We start from the raw sequence: 8,307 nt of genomic DNA on the forward strand, positions 1-8,307 counted from the left end.
CAGGGCAGCTGTACCAGAAAAAACAGACTCTGAATTCCCAGGGTGATCCTTACAGCCAAAGAGGCTGTGACCTCTCTGGGTGCTTTAACAGCCAAGTGCCCGAGCAGTGAATGGAAAGTTAAAGTGCTGTTTGATGCTCACATCAGTGATGAGGAGAAAGAAACTGAAAGAAAAGGAGCACAGAGATGAGTCAGGGCCTGGAAGACTGACTGCCTTATGAAGGAGGGCAGTGCAGAATCTCATAAACAGCTTCTCTAACAGAAGGTATTTATTTATTTATTTGCTTTCCTCTTACCTGAATGAAGTTAAACCATTCATGTTAAAAGGGCTTTTCTGAACCTGTGAGAGTAATTTCTCCCTGAGACATCTCCATTGGCTGAAGTTGTTCAATGGAGGCTGGCAATCTGGAAGATGACTCTAAATCCAGCTATTTACATTGATACAGCCATTTTATTCCTGATATGTGCCACTATTTGCAAGAAGCTAGAGTATAGGATACTGACAGCTTCTCCAAACCTGGAATTATGTGTGCAAAATAGTCTTTCTTTGAACAAAGGAGTCATAAATCACTTCAAATTATGCATTGCGCTGAATTTTCAGGTTGCATAGAAAATCTTTGAAAGGACAAAATAAATTTAGCATATCAAATAATACTTGATTTGTGAAATAAACAGCACCTGAAATTACCAACATGATATTTTATGGTACGTGTTGTTTATACTGTACCTTGCTGTTCTGTTTTGCTAAATGTGTTTAGTAAAAACCAGGGTAGACTTTACCTAGAGCATAAATGCATGCACATACTTGAAAAAATAAGTCTAAGTTTGAAAATATAAACAAAATAATGTTTGTAACATTTAAAAAGTGCTATTTCCAGAGAAGAAAAAAAAAACTGCAGTATTTAAAACCTGTTTAAATCCTTCTGGTTTTTTAAAGTTCAGCGATGGAGCACTAACAAGCTAAAGTATCACACTATTTTCTTTGACAGCTGTTCAGCTGATTTACAGAGAACTGTAGCTCCTTTTTCCTTACAGGATACAGAATATATTTGGTTTAAACAGTCAAATCCAGTTTAAATTCAGAAGCAAAATAGAAAAAAATTAATATGCAAAGTTTAACTTATTTAATAAAAATAAGTTTAGTATTAATTATAATTAATTGGTATTAATAAGTTTAGTCTGCAAAGCACTGAAAAATGCAATAGCTGAAGAGGATGAGGAATCCTGTTTTGCTGTGAAGTTTGACCACCCAGTCTCAACGTGCTGTTTTAGAAGGCTGCACATCAAAGGAGAGATTCTGCATCCTTCCCTTCACACTGGCCACTTGTTGGATTAGTCTTTGAAGGCATCTGGCTGCTCTCTTCCTGGATTCACTGGTAAAACTCACTGCCAGTATTAACCAGTGGTATTTGGAGTAATTGAGATGGCTGGCACCAAAGGTATTTCAGAGTCTCGTGAGTATAAATGCTATTTCCTGCACGTTGCCTTTTTTTTGCACTTATTCTTTCGTGCCTTTACCCTTATACTTGCATTTTTAATGGACTAGAGTTTAATTAAAGCAACTTACACCATGTGTTCATGAGCTTTCTGCTTTTTAGACCTAGAAGTGGAGTTCAGAATGTATTTCTGATGTATGTCTATGAAATCCCCTTTTATTAACTGGATTTTACTTCCTATTAAAAAGCAGTTGTGATTAAAAGTATAATTAAAAGATTAAAAACATGCCAGGACATTTATATCTGAGGTCTTTATTAATGTTTATTTCTTGCATTTCAACTTGGATCACTGAAACAAAATGTGAAATAAAAGTTTGCTTTCTTTCAGGTTTTACTAGTTGAAATAAGGTGATGGCCAATGAGATCTTTAAACAAATAATGATATACCTTCATTAAATGGGGCACAGCTGGCTTCTTAGCACAGACAGATGGAGAGGGGAGTAGTTCCTGCTGTTTGGAAGAAAGCACGTTTTGTGGAAGGGCAGTGCTAAACAGGCACTTGGTACTGGGCAGAGGTGATGTGGAGGGACTGACCTCTCTCCCAGAGAGCACACTCAGATACAGCAGAACAGTCATGAGAGAACATCAGCTATTTTAAGGGGAAAGGTATTTTAGGACTTGTTTTTGCCATACAAAGTGAAGAGAAACAGCAAGAAGACATTTTATTGCCATTGAGTAGGTTTGTCAGAGAGGTGAGGGGGGGAGGATTAGCCACCAAAGCAGTCTTAACAGGAAAAAGGATGTTCCGTGTTGGTTGTGTATGAAGAACTAAAGAGAACGTGTGTCCCAGTTTATCTTCCTGATGTTCTCCCTTACCGCATGAAACTGGATCACAAGAAATTAATAGTAAATGAGTTATTAGTTGAAGACTTAAGCTATCTGGTAAGCATTCCCTCCAGACCCAATTCTAGTTGTATCATACCTACTATCCAAGAGTAAGTCCAGGTAAGTCTTTAATGACCGAAGATAGAGGCTTTGAGGAAGCAGAAGCAGTTGAGCACTGGGTTTGAATCACTGATGCTGCCCACTGGACACAGTCCTATCTGAGACTTGATCTCCTCCTTCCAGATTCCTCCAGACATGGCTGTGATCCAGACTTCCAAGTAAAGAACAAGTGGATGCACTACAGGGATAAATAATCTAGACACGTGAATCTCTGAAATGTGGAGACGTGGCACTGACAGGTGTGATGTGCCAGTGATTGGATGAGATGCAAATGTGTTGGGCTGACTGAAGTCAGGCCTCACCATGGAAATTAATTTATTTTTCTTGAAATTTTTCTTAAAAGTTTAGTAGGCAAGATTATCCTGAGAAAGACCACTAAAGATGCTGGTAGTTGTGATGAGATTCTTTATGGAGAGAAATGGATAGTCACCAAACGAACAGGAAAACCAAAGGAAGCATATGTGTGCACATACACACACACACATACACACAAACAGACTTTGCCTTTTAAATTATTCTTACTTAATGTTACTTCAACAGCATTTTTAGGGCACACATCCTGAAAGTTCTTCTACTTGACAATGGGAAATTATGAGCTCATAAATAAGATCGTTAATCAACCAAGAGGTGCTGTAATTACAGCAAAGTGACAAGGATAGAAGCAAGGAAACCACACTAAGTTATGCCTCACAAAAGTGTACTTAGATGAGCACCTGCTGTAAAAATATAACTTAAAGAAGGGCTCAAAACCACATTTTTCTTCACAGGAACCTGGTGAGTCTTTTACTGTTCTGGCCAAACACATTTTCATCTCCATATGAGCCAGGGATTCAGGTGCTTGATCATTTCCAATGCCATTGCACTAGTCAGCTGTTAATGCAAGTCGAATAAGATTCCTCTATTAGCACATAAAACAACTTTAATATAAGAGTTTACCTGTTTCAGTATCCCTAGGGCTAAAGGATCACCCCACTGAACCACTTGTGGTGAACCTCACTGTGCCTGACCCAGCAGCCCCTGTCCATGCATTGCCCTTTCAGTGACAGTGGGTCATCTGGGAGCAGATGCTGGGGGTGCTGCCCAGAAGCTCCTCAGCCCTGCTTGCCTCAAGCCATGGCACTTTTTCACTGAGGTCAGTGTGGGCATGAGGAGCCAGGTCACAGGAATGCCTCAGGCTTCCAGCTCCACCACTACATCCAAGAAGCAGAGTTGCAGTGATCATGTGTGTTGTCATCTGTCATTGTTTGTCTCTGCTAGTCTGTCTCTCTTCTTAGTTTTTGTAACTGGGCCAAACAGTTTGTTTCTTTGACCAAATCTTGCATCCACAAGCTTCTGTGCATTTTTTGTGTGCCTATTACGGTGGCTATAGAGCTCTGGTTTCTGTAAGCCACCCTGAAGGGCTGCAGAGCCCTGCCCCAGCCCTGCTCATAGCTTGCTTATCCTGAAGAACACCTCTTCAAAGGGTTTACTGGACACAAATAAAATAAAACATTTCAAATTTCAAGTCTATTCCTTTAATTTCAGGATTATCACTAGTTCAAGCTACTACCTTCCAAAACTGGAAGGACAAACTTCTGGTAGTGCATTTGATGAATGGTGTAGAAAAATGCAGATTGTGCCCTTCATTTGAAGAAGCCTTCCTGTCTGAATGGAGCACTGTATTTCACATCCTGATAACCATTTATTAGCACAGGATTTAAGGAAAGTTAGCTTTTCAGTTCTGTATAAGCCTTTCTATTCATGGAGGTTTCATGAGGTAGCCAAGTGATTTTTGTACCACTGACTAATTCCCAGCCACTCTAATGAGCAAATGTTCCTCCTGAGACTCAGCTCTCCCCTTGCACGTGATGATTCACTGGACATGAAGTGAATTTAATTTTAAACTGGGCTGAAATATTTTTACCGTTTTACAAGTCCTTGAACAACCCAATCTAAGTGGACCTGCTTCAACCAGATGTGCTCCAGATGCCCCTGCAGACCCAAATGTTTCCATGACTGCAGCTGGGATTGTGCCAACTGCTCTTGGGAGCAGACTTGCAGAGGTACAGACCAGACCCCTTCAGGGTCTGGAATTTGCAACCAGCAGTCAATGGAAACAGTATGGGCTTTTCATCATAAAGTTTCACTGTGGAAAGAAACATCTGGGTGTCCTGAGTTATCCTTTATCAGTGAAGCAGACAGTTCTCCCAAATAGTTTTGTTAAAGTTTATCTCTTTCTTACTGTTTGTAGATAGTGTTTGTGTTTAGTCTAAAATATTCGGTGCCTCCATTATTTTTGTGGAAACACAGCTATAAGAAAATGCAACTATAAATCAACTGATGGCTTGGACAGAAAAAAAACAAAAAACGGATCTGCCTGGAACCCCAGCAGGCAATGGAAGGAACTGTTTCCATAAGTTCTTGCTGGTATCTGACCTATGTCCTGGTCTTGACTAGTCAGAGACAATGTTAAAGATTTATCTCCAAAGAAAACATAATTAATATGAGCAATAAAACACGGTGATTCTCTTATATTTTCTATTCTGTAAAATATATATATTTCCTATAGTGAGGTTATGAACTGCCATGTGCTTATTCAGAAATAAAGAATTAACACTTATCTTCAGGATATTTTTTCCCACACTCAAAAAATGCTGTCCTCATGTATGTGAACACAGGAATTCTATTCCCCAGACAAGTCTCTGAAGGGTGAGCACGTGCCCCAAATTAGATTTTAAGATTCAAATGTTAATATGTGTTCCTGCAAAGTACTGCTGTGGCTATAATACTTTTATATTTTTATGTAGAAGCTACTGGAAGATTTTTTTAAAAATAGGGGTATCTGTGCTAGTAAAGCAATAAAATAGAAGGAGAGATGTTTTGTTGTTTTGTTTGTTTTTTTTTTTTTTTTAATATTACTCATGCTATGTGAATCATATATTTAAATTAAGAGGTATTAGAAGGGACTGAGGCCAACATCCCTTTGATTTTTATGCAGTTCCAACGGCTTTTCTTGTGGAAGAAGTTGGAATCGATTTCTTAAATCTGTAATAAATTACCGGAGAGCTCTTGCTTTAGTTTTCTTCTAGAGCAGTACAGACAGCTCTTTGTCTCCTTGATCAGACAGGCAGCCTGCAAAGAGCCATTTGAAAAAAATCAACAGTCTTCCCTGATCTCAGCCTTTTAGACCAACTTACAACTCACCCTAAAATGTGAGTGAACAAGATCTAAATGATGAGCTCCACAGTTAAAAGCACCAAGGAAAGATTGGCAAGGATGCTGAGCACTGCAGAGCTAACCTTGAGTTCTCTGCTGTTACCCAGGGGTATAATGACATACTCCCCAGAGTGATGCAGAGATCAGCCTGCCAACCAAAATCAAAATCCCCAGACATCCATAGAACAGGGAAATGTATAAAGCAGTAAGAGTTAAAGGCAGATGAAAAGTCCAGGTCTTGGCACTTACCTTACTGGGCCTCTTTTGTCTCAGGATCCTCAGCCTTGAACTTTCTGTAATATTTAGACATCTAAGTCTGGTGTTTCTGGTTCCCTGCAGTTATTTCACACTGTAAAGACTGAGGATTGAATAAAAATTGAATTGAATAACAAATATTTACTGGTTGAATTTAAACCAGTGTGCTAACAAACAGTATTCATAATCTGGAATAGTTTGGGCAGGAAAGGCAGAGAGACCCAGTGACCCCATGGGCAGTCTCTTGAATTTAAATATGTTATAGCTGAGGTGAATGGAAACACATGTGAGCATAGGAACATCCTCCTCTCCAGTCTTGTGTGTCTGGATTTTTTGAGTGCTGAGAGGCTATGTGAGGGGGAAAGCAGCTCAAGCTGCAGCAGAGAGAACTGCACTCATGGCATCAGCCTCATCTATGAGCATCTGTGGTGCAAGATGCGTTGACTCCCCCACGGTGACCTTGTGTGAGCCTGCCCAGGCTGTGCAGGACCAGGCTGGCCATCTGGGAGATTTTAGTGACATAAAATCATGGATGTAACTACTCGTAATATTTGCTGATATGTTTGTGAGGCCACAGATAAAAGATAGAGCCTATATCATGTGGCAGGATGGATCAAATGAAGGAATCACCAGTTGATGTAATGTGGAGGATTCTCAGGCAAGTTTATTACCACTCTTTTTAGCTGCAAAATAGTTAAGGCTATAGTAGATCAGTAGCTCTGATTCAATTTGAGTATCTCACCAGCATTTGGCAGTAGTTGGTGCCCTCAGAAACATTTAAATATATCAGAAGCCTACAAAACATAATCATAACAGATGGCAAAATTTGCTTGGGCTGAAGAAGGTTAAGGAGGATGTTGACATTTCTGCTGTCCAGAAGGAAATGCACACTGCAAGTCAAATGAGTGCTAGGAGCTGCACAATGCACTCATCAGAGCTCAAAGCAGATGTCCCACTGTTGTTTGCTAAGACCTTCTCTTATAGTTCTCCTCAATTTTCTTCCTCTGGCAAATTCCATTTGGAATTTCAAAGCTTCTAAACCACCTTTAAATATATGGTGAGCAAACTCAGGTGGGGAAATAACTGTGAATGTCCATGCAAATTTTTTCTCTAAAATCCTGAGTGATTGCCTTAGGAAGGTGTGCAGTGCTGCTGCACTGTGCACTTCAGCTCAGCTGTTGCACCTTGCCTGAGGAAATTAATTCTGTAATGCAGAAATTTGGCACCTTGTGAAGGGACACACCTTAGCAACAGCCAGTGTTGATGCTGAGGATCCTCAGCCCTTGGTAAGGACACCTGTGTGAACATGTAGGTGACACAGAAATCAAACATTACCACCTTCACAACACTGCCATCAGCCCAGGCCAGAGACAGCAGGGTTTGCTGACAGCACTGCACAATTACTCAATGAAACCTCTGCCTGTGTGTGTTTGTGGATGCTGACTGAGGCTGTCACCAAAGCAATTGTTACAATTAAGGATTTTCCTCATTCCATACATTTTCCCAGCTGGTTTAGGGGAACAATTATTATTTACCAGCTGTTTTTTTCAAGTTGGCAGGGTGTAACACTGGTAGGAGCCCTCACCTCAGCAATGTGGCTGACATCAGTCCCAGTTCTCAGGACAGCGTGTGACTGTCCTGTGGTGCAGATCTCACTTCACTGCTGCTGTTCCAGCAGCACAGACATGGAAAGGGGAGAAAGGCAGAAGTGGCCACATGAAGGAGTTCAGTCGACAGAAAAATGTGGTTCCATGCAGCCTATTTGAATGACTCAACTTCTCATAGCATTCTTTCCTGCAGGAGAAATGTGTGGTTTTGTTAAATACTTCAGGAAAAAAAAAGTGTTGAAACTTATCTCCCCCTCCTGGAAACTCTACCTCTACATATCCCATGCAGTTTGCAGTGTACAGAAGCTACCTCTCAAACATTTGTTATTTCTATTTTGAATCCTTAAGGACACGTCACATCCTTTATTTTACAGTGCATTCATTTCTAGAATGATGAAAAGCAAAGTATGATTTTAAATGAAATCAATATGAGATGGTTTACACTGGGTAACCAATAACTTTCTTTCTGTTAGTAAATTGACAATGGTCAGTGTGGCAATAACATGTTTTTCTAAAAAGTCTAAAATCCCCTGTTGTTCAGGAGGATTTTGTGTCCTTACCTCCACTTCTGTTAAAATGAAATCCGTGACTGATGCCCAGCTTTATCAGTTTCCCCTCACGGTGCATCAGGATCTTTAGGCGGTTTCTTGCAGAGACAGCTCCTTATGGGAAAGGAGTCACGGCTGCTGAACAAACACCTGAAGACGTGGAAGGGAACAGCCTGGAGCCCCGGGAGAGGCACCAGGAGAGCCGGGACGGGCTCCGGGAGAGGCGGGAAGGGCCTCGCAGGGCGGGAGCCCCCGGCCCGTG

The sequence above is a fragment of the Zosterops lateralis genome (assembly GCF_965231275.1).
Source record: "Zosterops lateralis genome assembly, chromosome: 1".
In the NCBI taxonomy this organism is placed as follows: domain Eukaryota; kingdom Metazoa; phylum Chordata; class Aves; order Passeriformes; family Zosteropidae; genus Zosterops; species Zosterops lateralis.